This window comes from Eleutherodactylus coqui, chromosome 6 (genome assembly GCF_035609145.1).
Source record: "Eleutherodactylus coqui strain aEleCoq1 chromosome 6, aEleCoq1.hap1, whole genome shotgun sequence".
Classification (NCBI taxonomy): Eukaryota; Metazoa; Chordata; class Amphibia; order Anura; family Eleutherodactylidae; genus Eleutherodactylus; species Eleutherodactylus coqui.
In genome coordinates, this window is record NC_089842.1 from 97,931,224 (window position 1) to 97,954,884 (window position 23,661).

At 44.9% G+C, this 23,661-nt stretch overlaps 1 protein-coding gene across 3 annotated transcripts in view; it reads right to left on the minus strand.

Annotated features, from left to right (window-relative positions):
• KCNJ5 (potassium inwardly rectifying channel subfamily J member 5) overlaps positions 1-23,661 on the minus strand; it is a 116,436-nt gene that overhangs the window by 69,905 nt on the left and 22,870 nt on the right. The gene's annotated exons all lie outside the window — the stretch shown is intronic.

Below are 23,661 nucleotides of genomic sequence, written 5' to 3' on the forward strand. Positions count from 1 at the left end.
AACCTCAACATGCAGGCAGCCAAAACTGCCAAATGAGGGAGCCAATTACACCTGTGGAGGACACCGATGAGACAGCCACTCACACGGCCTCTTAATATAGAGGGGAGTGGCTGTTTGGTGTAAACTCCAGCACAGAGTAGATACAAAGTGTCAGACCATCCAGGACAAAAAAAAAAAGATGTGATTTTCAGGCGTGCGAAAATCTCATGTGCAGCAATGCTTTTTCATCGAAAAACATATCGCATTGCAGAAAATAAAAAATATTCCATTTTTATAAGTGCGATATCCGTCCAAGTCTTGCAGACCGATATTACACTCTCGTGTAAATACACCTTTGCATACGTTCACATGGTAGAAAAGTTGTCACAGATTTGACACCAAGTCTGCGCGCAATCAACGGGAAATCTATGCTCTTACTTTCAATGGGAATCCGCGCCATAGCCTATATACCACATAGGTATATGGCATGTCTATTCTTGGACATGTATTCCATATGTGAAATTGCCCAATGAAAAGGGCTTTAGCTGCAGCAGATCCGTGGGTATACATGTACATAGTCACTGCAAAAATCTTCAGCTTAGCAATGGATTTCTGGCATGATTTTCAGAGGATAGATCCACGCAGAAAAATCCAGTGTGGATTCTGTGACCATACTCTGCAGATAATCTGCCCATCTAGACAAAATGAATGCGCAAAATATTACCAATCTAAAAGGAATCTGGGTAAATTCTCTTTAAAAACAAGGCTTACTCGGATGACATATTTTGTGCCTAAACACAATGAGCGTATGCAAAACCAAACACCGATTAAATAATAGCTCTGAATCACATGTGTGCATCAATCGTAAATACCTACGCCATTACTAAATCAGAATCAAAACTAGGCAGGAAGCTCAATGTCATAAACAACGTCAGGCTAATGCATTCCACACCATCATCAGCAATCAATCATGAATATTCAAAGATGACTCATTTTCCTACTTCATGGCATCAGGCAAAGAATTATGCAAATGGGGAAGTGCACCAATATCTCTGCAGCACCACTTATTGTTAGGCAGCATTCCTGCAAGTCCATGCTAGACAAGTCTTGTAACAATGGCTACAAATTGAAAGCCAAAGCCAGTGTAACCACACACTGACAATCTTATGAGTCTCTCCTCACACATTTTCTAGGTAATCTCCCTAAGGAGGAACAATACCCTTCCTGACCCATGTCTATAGGCCTCTCACTAGACAAGCCGGAAAGTGACTGCAAACTGATAAGAGACAATCACCCCAAAACAGCTGTCTGCATATGGTTACTCTGGCTTACAATCCCCAGTCATTGTTACAAGACTTGTCTGAAAAATCCAACATCCACACACGGGCGGATTTGAATTGCAGAATCCAGAGCGGGAGACCGCCTCCAGATTCCGCAGAAAATACCACCCATAGCATGCAATGCAAAAAAGATTCTTCATGCACACCTCGCAAATGAAAAAAACAAAACAAAAAAAAAAACACACAGCATGCTCCATTTTTCTGCAGATTCTGCACGGACAGCTTCCATTGAGGTAAAAAAATCTGTACTACGCATGTCCAACGACGAGCCATGCAGACTATTCGAAATACAGAAGAAGAAAATACAGGGACATGCGGATGCCGGCTGGTCACAGGGGCGGACTCTGCTGCAGGCTCCCACATGCGGAATCCGACCCACCCGTGTCCATGTGGCTGAATGCTGTCTTTCGATAGCTGGCACTACAGAGGTATTGTTCCATCTTCCCAGTTGCACATTTCCCAGAGGAGCATGGATGGCCTTATAAATCTCCTCAAATACCTTCTAGGTTCTTTCCTTAAGGAGAAACGACACCCTTCTTGACAGGCAAAGAATTTCTGTTCTTTAATTAAGGAGGTAAAGGGAATCCACACCAAAGTCTGCGGCAAAGTTTGCTATTTGGTGTAGACGTGACACATCTGAATGTACCCCAATAAATATTTTATGTGCATTTAATTTACCACTAAGAAAGTCAGGTAATCTAGCATACTCAGGATAGCTACCCAATAAAAGTACAAGGGCTCTCATCTGTCTGAGTATCTCCAAACGGTCTCTTCTGGAGACCCAATAACATTAGACAGTAAGGTGATAGCTAAGATGCAGCACTGATCATTGGATGAGGAGCGAACATCAGTTATAGACTGTACAAGAAGTTTGACTGGATCCTACCGGAATATTCCATATTCAGTCGACTCCATACACACTTGTTACATGTACAGGCCCATTTACACTGAAAAAAAAAAAAAAAAAAAAAGCTCAAAAAACGCTCAAACGACATTTTGAGCGATAGTTTTGAGCAATCATCTTTGCATAACTAAGTATCGCCACAATAGCTCAGAGAACAAAGCAGCCGTTTTATATATGCAAACAGCTGTACTGTTCTGGGAGCTTTCAGCTGGTGTCCCGCTGAGAACTGCCAGCGGGATACCAGCTAAAAGAATACTATCAGCGTCGCCCATTGAGAAAATCAGTATAAGGTGCTGATAATTGTCATTGGTGATTTCCAGCTTGCTAGAAATCACCGATGAACGAATAGTGCACGAAAAGTGTACGATGCCCGCGTGTTTAGACGCAAAGGTCATCACTCACAAGATGGCTTTTGAGCGAATTTTGAGCCATAATCATTGTGTCTAAACAGGTCTTAACAGATGAGAAATTAGTAGAGATGAGCGAACGTATTCGTCCGAGCTTGATATTCGTGCGAATATTAGGGTGTTCGGGATGTTCGTTATTCGTAACGAACACCATGCGGTATTCGGGTTACTTTCACTTCCTTCCCTGAGACGTTAGCGCGCTTTTCTGGCCAATTGAAAGACAGGGAAGGCATTACAACTTCCCCCTGTGACGTTCAAGCCCTATACCACCCCCCTGCTGTGAGTGGCTGGGAAGATCAGATGTCACCCGAATATAAAAGTCGGCCCCTCCCGCGGCTCGCCTCAGATGCCTTGTGAGTTAGATGAGGGACAGTGCTGCTGGTACCGGAGCTGCTGTAGGGAGAGAAATAGCAGTTAGTGTAGGCTTCAAGAACCCCAAAAGGTCCTTATTAGGACCAGTAATACCTGTGTGTTGGCTGCTGTTAGCAGTGACTTTTTTTTTTTCTTCTCAAAATCGCCTCTGCAGAGCGTTGCACCCGGCATTAGGGACAGAAGTGTTGGATAGGCAGGGAGAGTGTTAGGAGTGAGTGTAGCCTTCAAGAACCTCAACGGTCCTTTCTAGGGCCATATTTAACCGTGTGCAGTACTGTGCTGGCTGCTGTTAGCAGTGCTGCATTTTTTTTTTCTCAAAATCGCCTCTGCAGAGCATTGCACCCTCCATTGATACTACAGGGAAAGAATTGTGTAGGCAGGGCCACAACACAGTTATTATTCATTGAATATACGCAGTGGGTCCTTTTTGTGTAAAAAAAAGGGAAAAGAAATCTATTTGTCCTGCCTCTGTCCATCCTAAGGGCTGTGGACACGTGTGAGCTGCGTGTACAACGTTAAAAAATCAGACGCACCCAGCTAAGGTTTACTGCTGGCTTCGCCATTTGCTTTCCTTAATTGGGAAAAAAATACCTGCTCTGCCAGAGTTAATAACTCTGCTACCCTCAAGTTCTGTGACACATTAGCAGGGCCACAGCACAGTTATTAAACTTAGATTATTCATTCACTAGAGGCAGTGGGGCGTTTCGTTTTCAAAAAAGGGAAAAAAATTATATTTGGCCTGCAGTCTTGCGCCAATTTATTTCCTGCCTGTGAAATCAAATCACTGGTAATACAGCATGCTGAGGGGTAGGGGTAGGCCTAGAGGACGTGGACGCGGCCGAGGACGCGGAGGGCCAAGTCAGGGTGTGGGCACAGGCCGAACTCCTGTTCTAGGTGTATCGCAGCCGTCTGCTGCGCGATTAGTAGACAGGCACGTTTCTGGCGTCCCGACAGTCATCGCACAATTCATGGGTCCACGCGGGAGACGGTTATTAGAAAATGAGCAGTGTGAGCAGGTCCTGTCGTGGATGGCAGAAAGTGCTTCGAACAACCTATCGTCCAGCCACAGTTCTGCGCCATCCACTGCTGCAAATCCGAATCCTCTGTCTGCTGCTCCTCCTTCCTCCCAGCCTCCTCACTCCACTACAATGACACATGCTCAGGAGCGGGAACACTCCCAGGAACTGTTCTCGGGCCCCTGCTCAGATTGGGCAGCAGTGGTTCCTCTCCCACCAGAGGAGTTTATCGTCACTGATGCCCAACCATTCGAAAGTTCCCGGGGTCCGGGGGAAGAGGCTGGGGACTTCCGCCAACTGTCTCAAGAACTTTCTGTGGGTGAGGAGGACGATGACGATGAGACAGTTGTCTTGCAGTGAGGTAGTAGTAAGGGCAGTAAGTCCAAGGGAGCAGCGCACAGAGGATTCGGAGGAAGAGCAGCAGGACGATGAGGTGACTGACCCCACCTGGTGTGCAACGCCTACACAGGACAGGTCTTCAGAGGGGGAGGCACGGGCAGCAGCAGGGCAGGTTGCAAGAGGCAGTGCGGTGGCCAGGGGTAGAGGCAGGGCCAGACCGAATAATCCACCAACTGTTTCCCAAAGCGCCCCCTCGCGCCATGCCACCCTGCAGAGGCCGAGGTGCTCTAAGGTCTGGCAGTTTTTCACAGAGACGCCTGACGACCGACGAACAGTGGTGTGCAACCTTTGTCGCGCAAAGCTCAGCCGGGGAGCCAAAACCAACAGCCTCACCACCACCAGCATGCGCAGACATATGATGGCCAAGCACCCCACAAGGTGGGACGAAGGCCGTTCACCGCCTCCGGTTTGCACCCCTGCCTCTCCCCCTGTGCCCCAACCTGCCACTGAGATCCAACCCCCCTCTCAGGACACGGGCACTACCGCCTCATGGCCTGCACCCACACCCTCACCTCCGCTGTCCTCGGCCCCATCCACCAGTGTAGTTCAGCGCACCGTCCAGCCGTCGCTTGCGCAACTGTTGGAGCGCAAGCGCAAGTACGCCGCCACGCACCCGCACGCTCAAACGTTAACCGTCCGCATAGCAAAATTCATCAGCTTTGAGATGCTGCCGTATAGGGTTGTGGAAACGGAGTCCTTCAAAAGTATCATGGAGGCGGCGGCCCCGCGCTACTCAGTTCCCAGTCGCCACTACTTTTCCCGATGTGCCGTCCCAGCCCTGCACGACCACGTCTCCCGCAACATTGTACGCGCCCTCACCAATGCGGTTAGTGGCAAGGTCCACTTAACTACGGACACGTGGACAAGCACAGGCGGGCAGGGCCACTACATCTCCCTGACGGCACATTGGGTGAATTTAGTGGAGGCTGGGACAGAGTCAGAGCCTGGGACAGAGTCAGAGCTCACGTCCTACCCACCCCCAGAATTGCGGGCCACAGCTTGGTGGTGGTATCTGCGGAGGTGTATGCTTCCTCCACTAAAGCACCCTCCTCCTCCTCCGCAACCTCTGTCTCGCAATCAAGATGTGTTAGCAGCAGCATGTCGCCAGCAGTCGGTGTCGCGCGGTGTGGCAGCACAGCGGTGGGCAAGCGTCAGCAGGCCGTGCTGAAACTACTCAGCTTAGGAGATAAGAGGCACACGGCCCACGAACTGCTGCAGGGTCTGACAGAGCAGACCGACCGCTGGCTTGCGCCGCTGAGCCTCCAACCGGGCATGGTCGTGTGTGACAACGGCCGTAACCTGGTGGCGGCTCTGCAGCTCGGCAGCCTCGCGCACGTGCCATGCCTGGCCCACGTCTTTAATCTGGTGGTTCAGCGCTTTCTGAAAAGCTACCCACGCTTGTCAGACCTGCTCGTAAAGGCGCGTCGGCTCTGCGCACATTTCCGCAAGTCCCACACGGACGCTGCCACCCTGCGCACCCTGCAACATCGCTTTAAGCTGCCAGTGCACCGACTGCTGTGCGACGTGCCCACACGGTGGAACTCTACGCTCCACATGTTGGCCAGGCTCTATGAACAGCGTAGAGCTATAGTCGAATACCAACTCCAACATGGGTGGCACAGTGGGAGTCAGCCTCCTCAATTCTTTTCAGAAGAGTGGGCCTGGTTGGCAGACATCTGCCATGTCCTTGGTAATTTTGAGGAGTCTACCCAGGTGGTGAGCGGCGATGCTGCAATCATTAGCGTCACCATTCCTCTGCTATGCATCTTGAGAAATTCCCTGCAAACCATAAAGGCAGCTGCTTTGCGCTCGGAAACGGGGGCGGGGGAAGACAGTATGCCGCTGGATAGTCAGGGCACCCTCCTGTCTATTTCTCAGCGCGTACAGGAGGAGGAGGAGGAGCATGAGGAGGATGAGGAGGAGGGGGAAGAGACAGCTTGGCCCGCTGCTGACGGTACACTGGCTGATTGCCTGTCATCCTTTCAGCGTGTATGGCCTGAGGAGGAGGAGGAGGAGGAGGAGGAGGAGGAGGAGGAGAATCCTGCAAGTGATCTTCCTAGTGAAGACAGCCATGTGTTGCGTACAGGTACCCTGGCACACATGGCTGACTTCATGTTAGGATGCCTTTCTCGTGACCCTCGCGTTGCACGCATTCTGGCCACAACGGATTACTGGGTGTACACACTGCTCGACCAACGCTATAAGGAGAACCTGCCCACTCTCATTCCCGAAGAGGAAAGGGGTTCGAGAGTGTTGCTATACCACAGGACCCTTGCGGACAAGCTGATGGTAAAATTCCCAGCCGACAGCGCTAGTGGCAGAAGGCGCAGTACCGAGGGCAAGGTAGCAGGGGAAGTGCGGAGATCGAGCAGCATGTACATCCCAGGCAGTGCAACAGTCTTTAAGGGCCTGGACAGCTTTATGGCTCCCCACCAAGACTGTGTCACCGCTCCCCAGTCACGGCTGAGTCGGCGGGAGCACTGTAAAAGGATGGTGAGGGAGTACGTAGCCGATCGCACGACCGTCCTCCGTGACGCCTCTGCCACCTACAACTACTGGGTGTCGAAGCTGGACACGTGGCCTGAGCTAGCGCTGTATGCCCTGGAGGTGCTTGCTTGTCCTGCGGCTAGCGTCTTGTCAGAGAGGGTGTTTAGTGCGGCTGGGGGAATGATCACAGATAAGCGTACCCGCTTGTCAACCGACAGTGCCGACAGGCTAACACTCATCAAGATGAACAAAGCCTGGATTTCCCCAGACTTCTCTTCTCCACCAGCGGACAGCAAGGATACGTAAGCAATACGTAGGCTGCACCCGCGGATGGAAGCTACGTTCTCTCTCACCATCCAAAACGGGGACATTTCTGCTTCATCAATCTGTGTCTAATATTCCTCCTCCTCCTCCTGCTCCTCCTCCTGAAACCTCACGTAATCACGCTGAACGGGCAATTTTTCTTAGGGCCACAAGGCTCACTCAAATAATTTTTCTGAACAATTTTTATAAGTTTCAGTGCGCTTAAAAGCGTTGGAACTTTAACTTGAACCAATTTTTCGTTAAACTGGGCTGCTTCCAGGCCTAGTTACCACTTAAGCCACATTAACCAAAGCGATTAATGGGTTTCACCTGCCCTCTTGGCTGGCCATGGCCAATTTTTTGGATGTACATTAGTACTGTTGATACAGCAATTTTTGTGGGCCCTCGCCTACAGTGTAATCAAATTAATTTTTAGCCCACCTGCATTACAGCTGACGTTACCTCAGCTGTGTTGGGCAATGCAATGGGATATTTTAATGTACCGCCGGTGGGTTCCAGGGAGCCACCCATGCTGTAGGTGCACACGGAGTGTAACCTACATGTGTCCACTTGTAAAGAACCCCAGTCTGACTGGGGCATGCAGTGTGGGCCGAAGCCCACCTGCATTAAGCACGATATTACTACCTCAGCCGTGTTGGGCAATGCAATGGGATATTTTTATGTACCGCCGGTGGGTTCCAGGGAGCCACCCATGCTGTAGGTGCACACGGAGTGTAACCTACATGTGTCCACTTGTAAAGAACCCCAGTCTGACTGGGGCATGCAGTGTGGGCCGAAGCCCACCTGCATTAAGCACGACATTACTACCTCAGCTGTGTTGGGCAATGCAATGGGATATTTTTATGTACCGCCGGTGGGTTCCAGGGAGCCACCCATGCTGTCTGTCCACAGGGACTTCACAATAGGGAGTTGTACCTGCCTGTGTCTATGAATTAAAAAGCCCGGTCTGACTGGGGCATGCAGACACCTTGACAGAATGAATAGTGTGTGGCACATAGGTTCCCCATTGCTATGCCCACGTGTGCAGCTCCTGATGGCGGTGGCACAGGATTATATTTCTCATTGCTTCTGTACAGCATTGTGGGCTATCGCCCCGCCCCTTTTAAAGAGGGTCGCTGCCTAGCCGTGCCAACCCTCTGCAGTGTGTGCCTGCGGTTCCTCCTCATGGCAGACGCACTTATAAATAGACATGAGTGTGGCGTGGCATGAGGGCAGCTGAAGGCTGCGCAGGGACAACTTGGTGTGCGCTGTGGACACTGGGTCGTGCGGGGGGGTTGGTCAGCATGTAACCCAGGAGAAGTGGCAGTGGAGTGTCATGCAGGCAGTGATTGTGCTTTGTTGGAGGTAGTGTGGTGCTTAGCAAAGGTATGCCATGCTAATGAGCGCTTTTCAGAAGTAAAAGTTGTTGGGAGGGGGGGGGGTCTCACTCTTGCCGGTATTGTGGCTTAATAGTGGAACCTGTGAACTTGAGATGCAGCCCAACATGTAGCCCCTCGCCTGCCCTATCCGTTGCTGTGTCGTTCCCATCACTTTCTTGAATTGCCCAGATTTTCACACATGAAAACCTTAGCGAGCATCGGCGAAATACAAAAATGCTCCGGTCGCCCATTGACTTCAATGGGGTTCGTTATTCGAAACGAACCCTCGAACATCGCGGGAAGTTCGTTTCGAATAACGAACACCCGAGCATTTTGGTGTTCGCTCATCTTTAGAAATTAGCCTTTTATGATTTACAGAAAATGTAGAGCAAGAGGGACAACGTAATCAAGAATGCATAGTTTACACACAAATGAGCTTTTTGTAAAACATTCACAGCAAAAGAAGATGATTCTGAACTGATAGAGATTTGATGAAATATAGATTATTGTGAAGTAGGCTATAGTAAAAAAAATTGCGGCCCATGTATTGTATTGCCATACAGCAGATGAGAAAAACCTTGACATAACACCCCAGAAGTGACAAACTGATTGATGAAACTATGGTGGATGAAAAGATACTAGAACTGAAAGCCTCTTAAGGGTGCTTTCAGACGAACACATGCATACATAGGCGCGCACAAAACCACGCATCTATTAGAATCATTGGTTCCCTATGGTGTGTTCACATGTCCGTGTTTTACAGGCATGCAAACGCACGTACCTGCAAAACATAGGACATGCGTGCTCCATAGGTCCGTGGTGCGTGTCAATATTCTCCAGGGGGAGTCCCCTTGTCACTGAACACTGACAGCACTGTCAGTATTTAGTGACAAAGAGGACTCTTCGCGAGGAGTAAAGAATCCCCTGCCACGGCAGTCACAGCTGTGGCAGAAGATTTCTTCATTTCTGCAGGGAGTAAGGAATCCCCTGTCACAGCTGTGCCAGAGGATTTCTTCATCTCCGTGGGGCTGAAGAATTCCCCTGCCACAGCTGTGACCGCTGTGGCAGAGGATCGCAATGTTTTCCTATTGCTTTCGATGTGACCGGTGCTTCTGCAGTCCCATTGAAAGCAGTGGGCTGTCGTCAAACCCTGCAGGGATTTTCGGGGAAGGGCTTTAAATATAAGACCTTCCCTGAAAATTATCCCTACCGGAGACAGATGGTTGGCCAGTCCTGTCGTCCAATGTTTATCTAATGTAGAAGACAGAGATAATTACAGCAGCATCTCATGGAAGTCTATGGAGAGGATTGGGTAGGCGGGGGGTTGTGAGATGACGAAGAAGTTGCCATTTCTAGCGTTTTATTTCACTCAAATGCTTGATTCACAGCTATACTATATGGTATTGCTGTACAATGTGCTCCATGCTGCTGCTTCAGACAGTGTGATACATGGAAATTGGGCAGCAAGATCTCCTTTTCTAAATGCATGCAGTGTATGGAGACATCATAGTAGCTAGTCTGCACCCTTGCTGGAAAACTGGCAATTAGAAACAGAGCCAACCGAAGGGTAAAAAGTGCTAAAGAAAGCAGAATACAAAAGTCAGAAAATGCTCAAAAATGCTGTTATGTGCAGATGTGGTGGCCTATTCTGAAAACTCATCTAAAAGTTCAGTTATTCTTTAACTTTTGGTCAATTCTTTCTTAACCTGATGTAGCATATATGTCAAGCTAAGGTAGCCAGGTGGCCATACACAACCGATGAAGGTCTGTAAAAACTGCCAAATCCAATGGGACTAGCTGACCATCCAATAAGTATGGGGCAACTCTCCCTCAGTGTCAGAGGTCTATAACCTTGCTGTTAAGGGTAGTGGAATAGCCTATACAGCAAATGAGCATCAATAGGTCAGTCTTTGCACTGGCTACTCTGGCTAGCAACACCCAGCGCTCACAGGTATTCGACCTTTAAACACATCTAAGAGGGAGGTCATCTTCAAGTGCTATGAATCCCTAGAGAGCATGACCAGAGCAGCTGCTGACTGGTGCCCTAAACAGTCAATGACGTGCCTACTGGGAACCGAAGTCGAACCTTGTGTTAGAAAAACTTCCTCTGTATGCTCCAGAGACCGCCTCACTGCGTTCCAGGGACCAGAAGTCACAAAGGCTTCTGGATGGCACATACCACTGTAGATGCGGTTACATCACCTTGGCTTCAATGTACTGCACGATTTATCGCATCCATATGTATCCGTAGTAACCCACATCGGCACGGAACCATGGTATACAGTACACAAAAGTAAGCTGGGAACTTAGCATGTATGAACGACATCTGAAATGGACCATCTTGTCAAGGAAATTAAACTGAGGTGGGCGAGAATAAAGGTGTGCAGCTAATAAAGCACTAACAGGCTGCGGTCATTCTCTATGTATTAATACATCTTAAAGGATCTAAGAACAAATAAAACCAATGATACTTCTTAACTGTTAAACTAAATGATCTAAATATTCTCGAAGATCTCATTCAGCTGAAAAAAAAATGTCTTGCTAGACTATGAAGGGGTGTCCATTATTGAGGTTTATTCAGCCTTTCCCTAAGTGGGTGTGGTGTTCTGCCTACATATAGTTTCTTGCACAGGCTTCCAATATCTATTTCTTTAGTGTTGTATTTAATGCAATAGCAACACTTGTACAAACTGAAATCACATTTACACTCCCACAATATGTCCCAGTCCTTCTCCATTGGTGTTAGCTGGAACTATAACCCTTTGATTGCCTAGCATTAGGGCGCTACTATATTCTTAAGGGACTTCTTCTAAGCAAACCTTATACAGTACTATTTTTCTGAAGGAGATCTGTTAATAGGGCGTCCGCTCTAATAATGTTCCAATGTTTTGATAGTATATTATTAATCTCCATATGCTGTGTGTTGAACTGAGTAATGAATGCGGCTTTATAATGCTTTTTCTCAATATTGTGGGCTGATGGGAAATTGAAAGACTCTCTTAGACACATATCCCTATTTTAATATTTTTGCTCTCTCAGCTGAAACTTCTATTAAATTGCTAGAGATTTGCTTATAAAATCTCCTTTTTAGAATCTGGGCTTGTTTTTCATAACTAGCATCAGTGGAGCAATTTCTTCTCAACTCTTTTAAACTGGATGGTGAAGTTTAATTCCCATGACTGATAGCTAGAACAAGTAAGATAGCGGTTGAAATCAACATTTTTTAAGAAAGTCTCTACATTAATACAACCTTCCTTAATATAAATACGTACATCCAGAAACACAATATCAGATCTACTAATAGTGCTAGTAAACTTCAGGCCCCATTCATTCATAGACGTTTTACAACTCTATGAAACTGACCAGATCCATTTCATGACCTTTCCATGTTTTGGGACTCTAATCTACGCAAAGCCCATAAGATAATACAGGATTCAGAAAGTCTTGTTTCAAAAGGATATCACATACATATTAGAGTGGCTAGGGGCGAACCTAGAGCCCATAGCTGTCCCCCTAATTTGTTGGTAAAACGTGTGGTGGAATTTAAAATAATTGCATAAAGTGAATTTAATAGCTTGAATTATGAACTCTGTTTCCGCAGCATAAAGGATCAGTTTCAATATAACCAGTGATCGCCACCAAACTCGTGATGTCATTCTTTCCATTGAGGGATGTGAATCCCTTTAAAACTTTATAATAGAATGATTCTAAATGAAGTCTTTTAGGGTTCCTTTCCACTGGCGAGGTAATCACATGTTTTCAGTGTGATGCGAGAGTGCGAGCTCTCACAAGAAAGTCCCGCACATGTTATTCTATGACAACCTTTCCACTAGCTATGTTTAAGGGCAAGCTGCTATGCGAGGATAAAAAAAAATAAATAAAATAATGGCAGCAGGAGGATTGTGTCAGCGTTTTGCATTTTTCTGTCGCCCATACAGTGCAATGGCAAAACAGATTCTCGCATCGCAACGCAAAAGCTTGCAGTATTGATATTTTAAAAAATTGTGATTTTCTCGCAGCTATATCGCTATCACCAGTGGAAAGGAGCCCTTACTCTCAGTGTAGGAAAAGGAATTAGCTGGTTTCAAATCCATCACATCAGGTTCAACTAATATTCCAATAGCAATTGCATCTAAATTAGCAGGTGGACTCTGAGTAGACAGTCTAGAGGTGCTAAAAGATAGGCTCTTTAAGAAACATTCATTTCCTCTCAACTAAGTTTGGACTTCGACAAATTAAAAATGCATGTCTGTGGGATTGTCAGCATCTTTAATAGTATTGCTCACTGTATTTTTTTTCTTAATATGCTTATTATCACCCTTGTCTTCACCCATTTGTAGTTTTTGCATTACAATAGGATGTATTTGAAAAAAAAAATAAGAACTGGGAATTGCAAGGGGCTAGATCCCTAAAATTAGCCAATGTAGTATTGATAGGGGAAGGTTGTAATAGGACCTCACTGATCCCTTTGAGCAGAAATAACATCTTTATTTGAGCTACTATAACTCGGTCCGCATTGTATTTAGATACTCTGATGAGTCCTGAAACTAAAAACGATTAGAGATGAGCGAGCATACTCGTCCGAGCTTGATGCTCGTTCGAGTATTAGGGTGCTCGAGATGCTCATTACTCGAGACGAGCACCAAGCGGTACTTGTCTCGATTAAACGAGCACTGACCATTGAATTCAATGGAGCCGGCAATACAGCTGGCTCCATTGAAAGCAATGGGCTGCCGGCGATCGCGGGATGAATTGTCGGGAAGGGCTTAAATATATAAGCCCTTCACTGCAATTCATCCAGAAATGTGTAAAAATAAAAAAAATCTATATACTCACCTGGTCCCGGCAGACGGAGTTCAGCGTGGCCGGCGGCAGTCCTCCTGAACTGCTCTGAACAGCTGTGAGTATTATTCAGCAGCCGGGGATTTAAAATCCCCGCCTGCTGAATGAGCTGCCTCTAATTGGTCACAGCCTGACCAATCAGAGGCAGATCTCACACCCCCATTCATGAATTCATGAATGGGTGAGTGACTGCTGCCCCTCATTGGCTCAGCGCAGGGACCAATCTGATTGCAGATGAATTGCAGGGAAGGGCTTATATATTTAAGCCCTTCCCGACAATTCATCCCGCGATCGCCGGCAGCCCATTGCTTTCAATGGAGCCGGCTGTATTGCCGGCTCCAATGAATTCAATGGGCTAACATCGTTCTTCTCACAGCTGTTACAGCTGTGGCAGAGGAGAATGATCTTTATGCTGACAGTGCGGGGGGGGGGGGGGGGAAGGGGGTGTCTCACTCTGGCCACTATTGTGGCTTAATAGTGGGACCTGGGAACTTGAGATGCAGCCCAACATGTAGCCCCTCGCCTGCCCTATCCATTTCTGTGTTGTTCCCATCACTTTCTTAAATTTCCCAGGTTTTCACAAATGAAAACCTTAGCGAGCATCGGCGATATACAAAAATGCTTGAGTCGCCCATTGACTTCAATGGGGTTCGTTACTCAAAACGAGCTCTCGAGCATCACTGAAAGTTCGACTCGAGTAACGAGCACCCGAGCATTTTGGTGCTCACTCATCACTAAAAACAATTGGAATTCTTGTGTTGGCCAAATAGCTCCACACAACACTAAGTACAGGTAGACCCCATAAGGGGCAATACACCTCTCCTGGACTACAGATATCCTGTGTGTGATCTTGACTTAAATGAGAGAAATCATCTTTTACAGTATGATCTAATGCAGGCGATAAGCCAACACTGTCTGGACTGGGGTTAGAAATAACCTGTGCGTTCGTGTGTCCCCGTATACAGATGACTATTCTTAGAGGTCAACCATGGGATAATCCCCTCTTGCGATACTCCCAGGGTCCTATGCAGTTGCTATTATAGTCTCTGATATCTCTCTTCAATGTTAGCTTTCTTGAAGAGGACCTTGTTCTTCAATTAGTGTAATTTAATATGTCAGCCTCTATGCATATAGATGTAAGAAAGCATAGTTTCCCCAAGACCATGTTGGCTTAATAATTGTAGTTTTTCTATTAGCTTATCTACTATAAAAGATTGGAGAAAAAGTTCATCATTAAGTACCATCCACCCATAAATAGTAAATCAGAAATAAAAGGTAGATTTAAAGGCATCCCGAGACCTGCGGGTGCCATCTTATTGTCCTTGTGTAATTTTAGAAACATCCAGTGTAAGGGGAGTCGTAATACTTCAAAATAGTCTTTCAAATGATATTTCATGCATTTAACTTTTTCTAGTATTGCTATATGCTTTTCCGCTGCGGTCGGCTCTGCCATAGAGAGGAGTGTGAGGGTATATATATATATTGCCATATGTGTTTTTTTATGCTTTTATACCTATATGCAAGTTTTATTCAATTCCAAATGAGAAAAAACTTAAATGTCACCTTACATCAGATATCCCAAGGCTTTGCAAGAAGATGTTCTAGAAATTCAGAGAAGATACCGAACCAGACGCAAGGACGCATGTACTTGGCTGTTTTCCCAGAAGCCCATATCAAGATGTTCAACAATGTACATAATTTTCACTGTCTCAGTCCGCAAATCCGGACTGCCCATATATGGTTATGAGCCCATCACCCCCTAGTGGTGAGAGGGCAGAGGGTATAAGATCTCATGTAATCTGTAATAAAGTGCGCAGTTTTTTCTCCCGTGTGAGGAGCTAGACCAGACTCCTGTGTGTGGTGTCTCTTCTTATGGCCGGCAACGGGGCAAGTGGGGTGGGCCGGATTGGTGCTGTATTTAGAATTTTAACCCTCATAAATGGCGCGACCAACTGGGGCGGTAAAACCGGAGCTTACAGCGCAATTCACCCGGATCCACGCTACTGAGAAACCGTCCTGCTGCAAACCGAGCCTGATCAACTCACAAGAACTCCAGGTAAGACAAACATATATTTATGTTGTGTTTTACACTGCGAGTCTTGCAGCAGGACTGACTATCTGTGGTTTGTGACCGGACGGGTTGGGTTAAGAGTTCTACACGGTAGCTCGTGTGGGCTCCGGGTTTGCCGTCATGGACCACTGACCGTGATATGCGCACCAATGGCTCACCCAGAAACTAGTCTGTAGTCTATTTGTTGTTGAAGTCCGTAGCGTTTTAGCGATAGTGGAGATTGTTTGATTGTTTGTTGTATCTGCAGAATTTTTTCTTCTCTTACTTTTTATTTTGTCTCACAGACGAAGGAACCCTCCGTTTGAGTTTATTTAGTTGTTAATGGTTTAGAGGAGAGGGAAGCACTCTGTAAGACAGGTCCCATTGACGAAGGAACCCTCCGTTTTAGTGTAGTTTAGTTGTTGATGGTTTAGCTGAGGAGAGGGATGTACTCTTTGGGACTGGTTCCATAAGAAGAAGATGCCTTCGGTTGTATTGCCATATATAAGGGGCTGACAATTCGGGTCAGAAGGATTCACTCTATGGAGCGTGTTATTATTATTATTGTTGATGTTCTAATATGCGTAAGATCTTATTAAAGAAGATAGAGCCCCTCAAGGGCTGCCGCCGTGTGGATGAATTTGTAGAATGTAAGAAAAATCTAATGAAAATGTGTGACACCGACCCGCACGGTAGATTACAAAATGGTGTCTGGGAGGAGGTCTTTAGGACCGAGAGGTGCCTTGGAAGACCAAGGTTTGCTAAAGAGAGAGAGAGACAGTCAGAGAAACTATGTACACATTATTTGTTTAAGAAAGTATCCGTAAGTGAAATGTTGAAAAGTACAGTAAGTGATCAAGAGGGCGTCAGGAGAGTGTCTATTGAAGGTTATATTGGCAGTTAGGTAGGGGAGAGAAATAAGGGGAGCAGGCAAAGTCGATAAGTAAGTTACAATGCACGTGATTTGTTGGCAAAGAAAGATGAAAAAGTGTATAATACAAGATAGATAATAGATAATATGTATAATCCATACTAGGTGGGTATATGTGTGTATATATATATATACACTGTATGTGCAAATAGTTAACAGCTTGCTCTTAGGGGAGAAGAGGTTGTTGACATATAGCTGCGAGTCTCTGTGTAGCCTTCCAAGGTCGGAAGATAACAGCGAGAGAGAAAATTCAATAATAACCCTGGATAATATCTCTGCTTGCATAAATGGAATGGAGGCTTGAAATGAATTTAATTAGTTATACTGTCTTAGTAGGCAGGGAAATATAGTAATTTCTAATGTATATTCTTACTTATACAGGGGTTGAAAATGAATGTTGCAAGGTCCCAGCATATGTGTTAATTATGATTTCAAATGTTTTTTCAATAGTTTAAGCTAAAACTTATTTCAGTATGTGTTTCATAGTCGCGGAGAGATAAGACATGTTTTAAAAAAAGTGGGGGCTTTCAGATTCACTCTGAGCTCAGGGTCACAAGGGGGGTTGAAAAATACCCAGAGATTCTAAAACACTTCAGCGTTTAATACAACATATAATAGCTTCAGTAGATAAGAAATATAGAATATTTCAGTCACTCAGCAAACTTTTTCACATAATTTGTCAAAGATAGCGCTCATTCACAATCTCATCTCAATAGAATTATGTACTTTATAAAATAATAGCACTCACCTCAATGTTTTTCAACTGATGATGTATGTTTGTCAAACTTTTTTTGTCCGTGCATCTGTATGTACTGGTACACCTTCAAGGGGGGTGACGGAGCAGACTTGAGAGCATGGATGGATGAGAGTTGGTGACCCGTGTTCAAGCTGCGGTGAGTGATGGAATGTGTGATGTGGACGTGTGGACGGTTAAGCTGAAATGGTTCTGAGAAGACGGACGCAATGAGCCAATATCGAAGGGGTGGAGCTAGATGATGTAATAGTACGTAATAATGTTTCATCCCTCCTCTTGCACGAGGGAGGGGGTGAGGATTTTGAGCAGCTAGTTTTTTTTTGTTTTGTTTTTTTTTCTCCTGTCTGAAATTTGATAAAGATATTGCAGGCAGGACCAGACTAATAATGAATTCACTTAAAGGGATATCACATTTCCAATATTAGTAGATGTTTGTAGATTATTCTGCCCCGATGTAACTCATGTTTCTGTTATTGATGCTAACATTTTACAGGCCTTATCTGCTTCCATCAAATCTTTTTACAATGTTATAATAACTTAAACCCGGCTACTATTGTTCCAATTGAGTACCCTGGTTTAAAGGGGGGGGGAGGAGAAGGCATAGGTGATCTAGGTATTGCAAGTCAGCCATTTTAGGTATTGCAAGTCAGCCATTTTAGGTATTGCAAATAAGTCATTTTTAAATTTTTAAATTTTTTGCAACAAGGTCCTGATCTTTTTCAAACAGAATACCAGCCTGATTGTCCAGCATTGATGCAACAAGAAAATTTAAGTTTTAAAAAAGTTACTGAAAGCCCTTGTTAATAATGCATATTTTGAGTTGTTTTTTATAGATGGTACCCAGGGTGATTGACGACTCCACACTGGATATACGGTGGTTACACAACAAGATGTCCTAAAAAGCAGAATGTCTCCGCATGTCGCAGTACAAGAAGCGGAATTAAAAGCACTCACGGAGGCGTGAAGAGTGGAGGAAGGTAAGACGGCAAACATTTACACTGACTCCCGGTATGCATTTGGCATAGCTCATGATTACAGCCCAACATGGAAGGCCAGACAGTTTTTTTTTACCACAGCAGGACAGCCAATTAAGAATGATGCAATGGTGCAGAGTCTCATGGAGGCCCTACTTCTACCTGACAAGGTGGAAAGCTCACACCAATTCCTACACCGGAGAAGCAAGAGGCAACGCCATCACAGACCACACAGCAAAAGCAGCGGCCCTCAAGCCGTGGAAGAAAGAAGAAAAGAAGAATTTGATAATAACTTTGGGCTTTGACTACTTTGATATGAACTTGGACTTTGATAAAAATCTTGGACTTTGATATGAACTTGGACTTTGACTAAAACTACAAATGGACTAAAAAGGGACGGCGTATGGTGAACAGTCAACAGAACTTGCTTACCATAGTCCCTGTGCCCCATGATGGCCCAGCTGACGCATGGAAAGACGCACCTCTTAAAGCAGTAATGATGTCGATGCTTGAACGACGACGGGTGGCTCCTTGGTTTTCTGTAGCTGCTGCATCATTTGTCCAATTTTGCATGATCTTTGCCGTAAAGCAACAGGGCAGAAGTAAATTTGCCACATCACACTTGCCTAGACCACTCTACCCATTTCAGGGATTGCAAATTGGCTACATTCAGCTCCTACTTGTTGGGAAGCATGAATATGTGCTTGTTGTTGATTTCTTTTCAGGTTGGAGACCTACTCTGTTACCAAAGTAAATAAGCAGGTAACCGCACAGAAGCTCATGAATGAGGTAATCTGCAGATACGGGGTATCGGAAGTGATTGAGTCAAACAAAAGGTACACAGTTCACAGGTGAAATAATGCAATACATCATGTCTGTTTTGGGTATATTCTAGGCTTTTCACACACCCTACCATCCGCGGAGTAGGGGGAAAGTAGATACAAAAGACAATGAAGGAAATGGGTAAATTTTGAATTGAGTGTCTTCTATTAGTTTTTCTTTTTCTCTTAGGAGGATACATGCCACAGTAGCAGAGTTTGGGGAATGATTTTCTTGTTAATTTTGTCATAGGTCTCTCCAAGGAATTGTCAATAATGTATTCTGCAGTCTCTGCTTTTCTCCCAGGTCTTACAGATGAGTGTCACAATCTAAAACCAGGTGACAGGGTCTATGTGAAAAAGTTTGAGAGAGAAACCCGGTTTGAATGTCCTTACCAGATGTTGTTCACCCAACTGCAGTCAAGCTCGAAGGAAAGCCCACTTGGATCCACACTTCGCACTGAAAGAACTAATGATCCTGCATATCCTTTAAATGCTATAATGTGGTACAATTCCTCTAACACACACCTTTGACTACTGTGCACTAGCCCCCTGTTTCAGAACAAATTAATACAATCAAATGTGCAATATGAAGAGTACACTGAGGGTGAGAATCCAACACCGCATCGTGCTAAGAGAGACGTTGACGCTCCAGGTGGTAACTTTGACCCACATGTATACATAGATGCAATAGGAGTGCCAAGGGGGGTGCCAGATGAATTTAATTCTAGAGATCAGTTTAAAGCAGGTTTTGGGTCCTTATTTGTTATTGTCACTGTTAATAATAATGTAGATTGGATGAATTATATCTTTTACAATCAGCAGAGGTTTGTAAACTACACCAGAGATGCTTTACAAGGGTTAGCTGACCAGTTAGGGCCCATTGCATCCATGGCGTTCCAAAATAGAGTGGCCCTGGATATGATTTTAGCAGAAAGAGGTTGGGTATGTAATTTTCTGTATGTGTATTATCCCTTTGATCAAAAAGAGTATGAGTAAGGGACTGGATAATGTGACCAAAATTTCCCTTGTTTGAAAAAGATGAAGAGCCAGTTCCGATAATGCCAACCACGTACGTTACCAGAAGAATGGAGAGATGGACTAGTACTGCGCCTGCCTCAGTCTCATAAGATGGACTGTCAGTGGACTTCCCATTTGCCTAGGGAAAGTGCAGAAGACCTTAGGTTCCGGCGAGGGCACACCCTGTGGGGTGTTAACTTGTACAGATAGAGGGTATGGATGCCCGGAAATAAGCCCAGGGAATCCATGGCCTCCTTCTGAGGTGAGGTAGGGATCCCTCCCTTTTAGGAGTAGGGACTTACGGGCAGTGGAGAAACCCTGACGCAAGGGAGAGACGACCGAGGAAGAGTGCAAAGTCTGATGCTTGATCTCCATATTAAGTTTTTTAGGGGGGTTTGTGAGGGTATATATATATATATATTGCCATATGTGTTTTTTTATGCTTTTATACCTATATGCAAGTTTTATTCAATTCCAAATGAGAAAAAACTTAAATGTCACCTTACATCAGATATCCCAAGGCTTTGCAAGAAGATGTTCTAGAAATTCAGAGAAGATACCGAACCAGACGCAAGGACGCATGTACTTGGCTGTTTTCCCAGAAGCCCATATCAAGATGTTCAACAATGTACAGAATTTTCACTGTCTCAGTCCGCAAATCCGGACTGCCCATATATGGTTATGAGCCCATCACCCCCTAGTGGTGAGAGGGCAGAGGGTATAAGATCTCATGTAATCTGTAATAAAGTGCGCAGTTTTTTCTCCCGTGTGAGGAGCTAGACCAGACTCCTGTGTGTGGTGTCTTTTCTTACGGCCGGCAACGGGGCAAGTGGGGTGGGCCGGATTGGTGCTGTATTTAGAATTTTAACCCTCATAGGAGCATGGCCACAACGGACTAATATAAATATATATATAACATGCTGCGTCCCGGAAATCTGTGCCACAGCGCCGGCTAATGCTGGCTTTGCAGCAACGAATTGTTCACCCAGTGTGGACGAGGTCTTTGACAAATCTTATCCACATGGCTAGCAAATCCTGGGATTAGCGCCGCAGGCGGATTTCCTGCAGCGAAGCTCCGCGGCAAATCTGCCATGTGTGAACCCAGCCTAAGGGTGCGATCCTTTTCTATAGAATGGATCACTCTTCTGAAGGGAACAACGCTTTCTTCCCAGAGGGTCTATAGAACCAAAGATGGGGGTTGCTCAATTCTAGACCGGGCATCTGCCACGGGCCGGGCAACAGCAATAATAGGAGAACAGCACCACAATAAAAATATGCAAAGCCAAATACTAGGTGTGTACTCACCAAGGTGTTGGAGATGGGCCCGGACCCAGGTGCAACCCCAACACTGTTAAGCATCTTCTATCACAACTCAGTTAACAAGAGGCCCCATCCACATGCAGACATCTGAACATTAGAGGGAGCTTCAAAACCCGTTGGCTATAGAATTTTCATATAAATCATAGAGAATTCCACTATTGAACATATGAATCCTGATCAGATGACAAATATCGCACTGGCTGGTGATATATAGCGAGGGGGTTGGAATAACCTCACAATAGCAAGAGGCTGCTTTTTAAAAAAAAACATTTTCTTTTTATTAAAAGAAACCAAAATTGCCAGGGAATTGAAGCGATCTGGCCTCGCAGGGCCTAGTTAGTTACATATACAAAGTGTTGAAATTGTAGCATATATAGTGTATATACACAATACGTGTGATATGTTCACAAACATATGAAGACTGGCAAAAATTTGAGAGGAGGGGTGGGGGTGATAGGGGGGAGGGTAAATGGAAATAACAAATGGCAAGCGTAGGGTCTTCAGTAAGAGACTGCTTTAATTTTCTGTTATGTGATATATTCACCTTGGCCCCATGAGCGCTAATTTTGGATCCAAAGTGGATGGCCAAGTGCCTTTTTTCATAGACCATTTTCTTTTTAAAAACAATTTAATGTTTTTTTAACTGTTTCTCTGTTTATCCTCGTCAGCCTGTACCTCCTTTATTCCTGTACACCCCGGTATTGTTCTATTTTAGAGGTGTTCTGTAATGGTCAGTCAGTGCCTAGAAGAAAACCGTGGGGTTGTCCTAATTGGAACGAATGCTCCTCTCATAGGCAGGGGTTTCCCTCTCCTAGTTATTAGTTTAGGACAAGATACTCTACCTAGTTTCCATCTGCATACGGAGTTTGTACATCTGGTATGTTACCTCCAACATTGGGGTCAGCTGTCTACCATACTAGACTGGATCATCACCTACCAGGTAGGTTGACACAGTAGTTCCACATCCACAGTCGTTACATGAGCAGAAGCTCGTACTGACAGGGTTCTAGAATGCAGTTACTGGAGGGTCTAGACAGAGTCTTAGTCAGGAAATGGAGGGGAGGTCAGGACAAGCAGATATTTTGAGTCTGTAAACACGTCATCAAACAGGCTTTAATAATGCAGTCAGATTTTTTAGATTACATTCTGACATTTAATGGCATCCTTTAATGAAAAATATATAAAACAGCTTCCGGGGTGATTAGGCAAACACATATCAATGGTAGGAATGCTACCAATTAGACATGATTAAAGAAAGTAGGTGGCAATCAAATGTACAAGCAGACAAATTAATATTTGACATCACCTGCACCATTGATTAGTGTGGGAGAGACTGGCCTGAGATTACTATGTTCCCATGTGTTTTCTTATTACAAGTTGACCAACAAGTTAATGTAGTCTGAGCTGAAATACCAGAGGAGCAAAAAAGAGCTATTTCAGTTTCTCTGTCGAGATCACGGACATGCGAAAAATGTACACAGCCTAGTACAACGTCTTATAGGTTAGCTATTAATGCTTAGTGCATGAGAAGCGCAGGTTAACGTACCCAGCTTAGACTGGTTTTGGCAGCCAAGAACCAATAGGGCAGATTTAGTAATAGGATTGCATCTAGATCCAGGTCATTAAGAGCAGCAACATTTTGTACATTTCTGGTGTAGAATGTCATATCAAGTTTTAGACCTATTTTTGATGCCAATGCAACCAAAAGTATAATCCACTGCATCTCACTTGACAAGGAGTATGACTAATTCAATAATATCTACCACAATTGTGTCACACACCAAGCCAACCAATAGGTTTTAGACTCGTTTGTCCAATTGTATAACGATGCACCAAATTGATCATCCAACACTGACCACTGTGATAAATATGGGGCATTTTTAGTCTCGTCTAGGTTTATACCGGCTAACTATTAGATAGGATTAGTAACTCTAGTGGACCAAGGGCAGGAAACAGAGTTGCCAATCAGATTTTTTTTTTCTTCTTTCTTTTTGAACAATTTATCCAAAAATCACAGACAAACATTTTTTATGGGCAGATTGGAAAACCATAATAAATATTATAAGTGATACTGGTTTATAACTTAGTATACTAATACAAACTTATTACTAGTATTTACTGTGCGCTGCAAAATGATAATTACAAATAATAATAAATTCATATAGGGCCAACATATTCCGTAGCGCTTACAAAATAGGGGAGAACAGATACAAAAAACAAATATACAAAAACCACTGTTACATATAGTAATCGATTGACCAAAACAATAGGGGTGCGGGTCCTGCTACAACGAGTTTACATACTACAAATAATGGGGTGATACAGAAGGTAAAGGGGCCAGAGATGTGCACCGTATGACGAGCTTG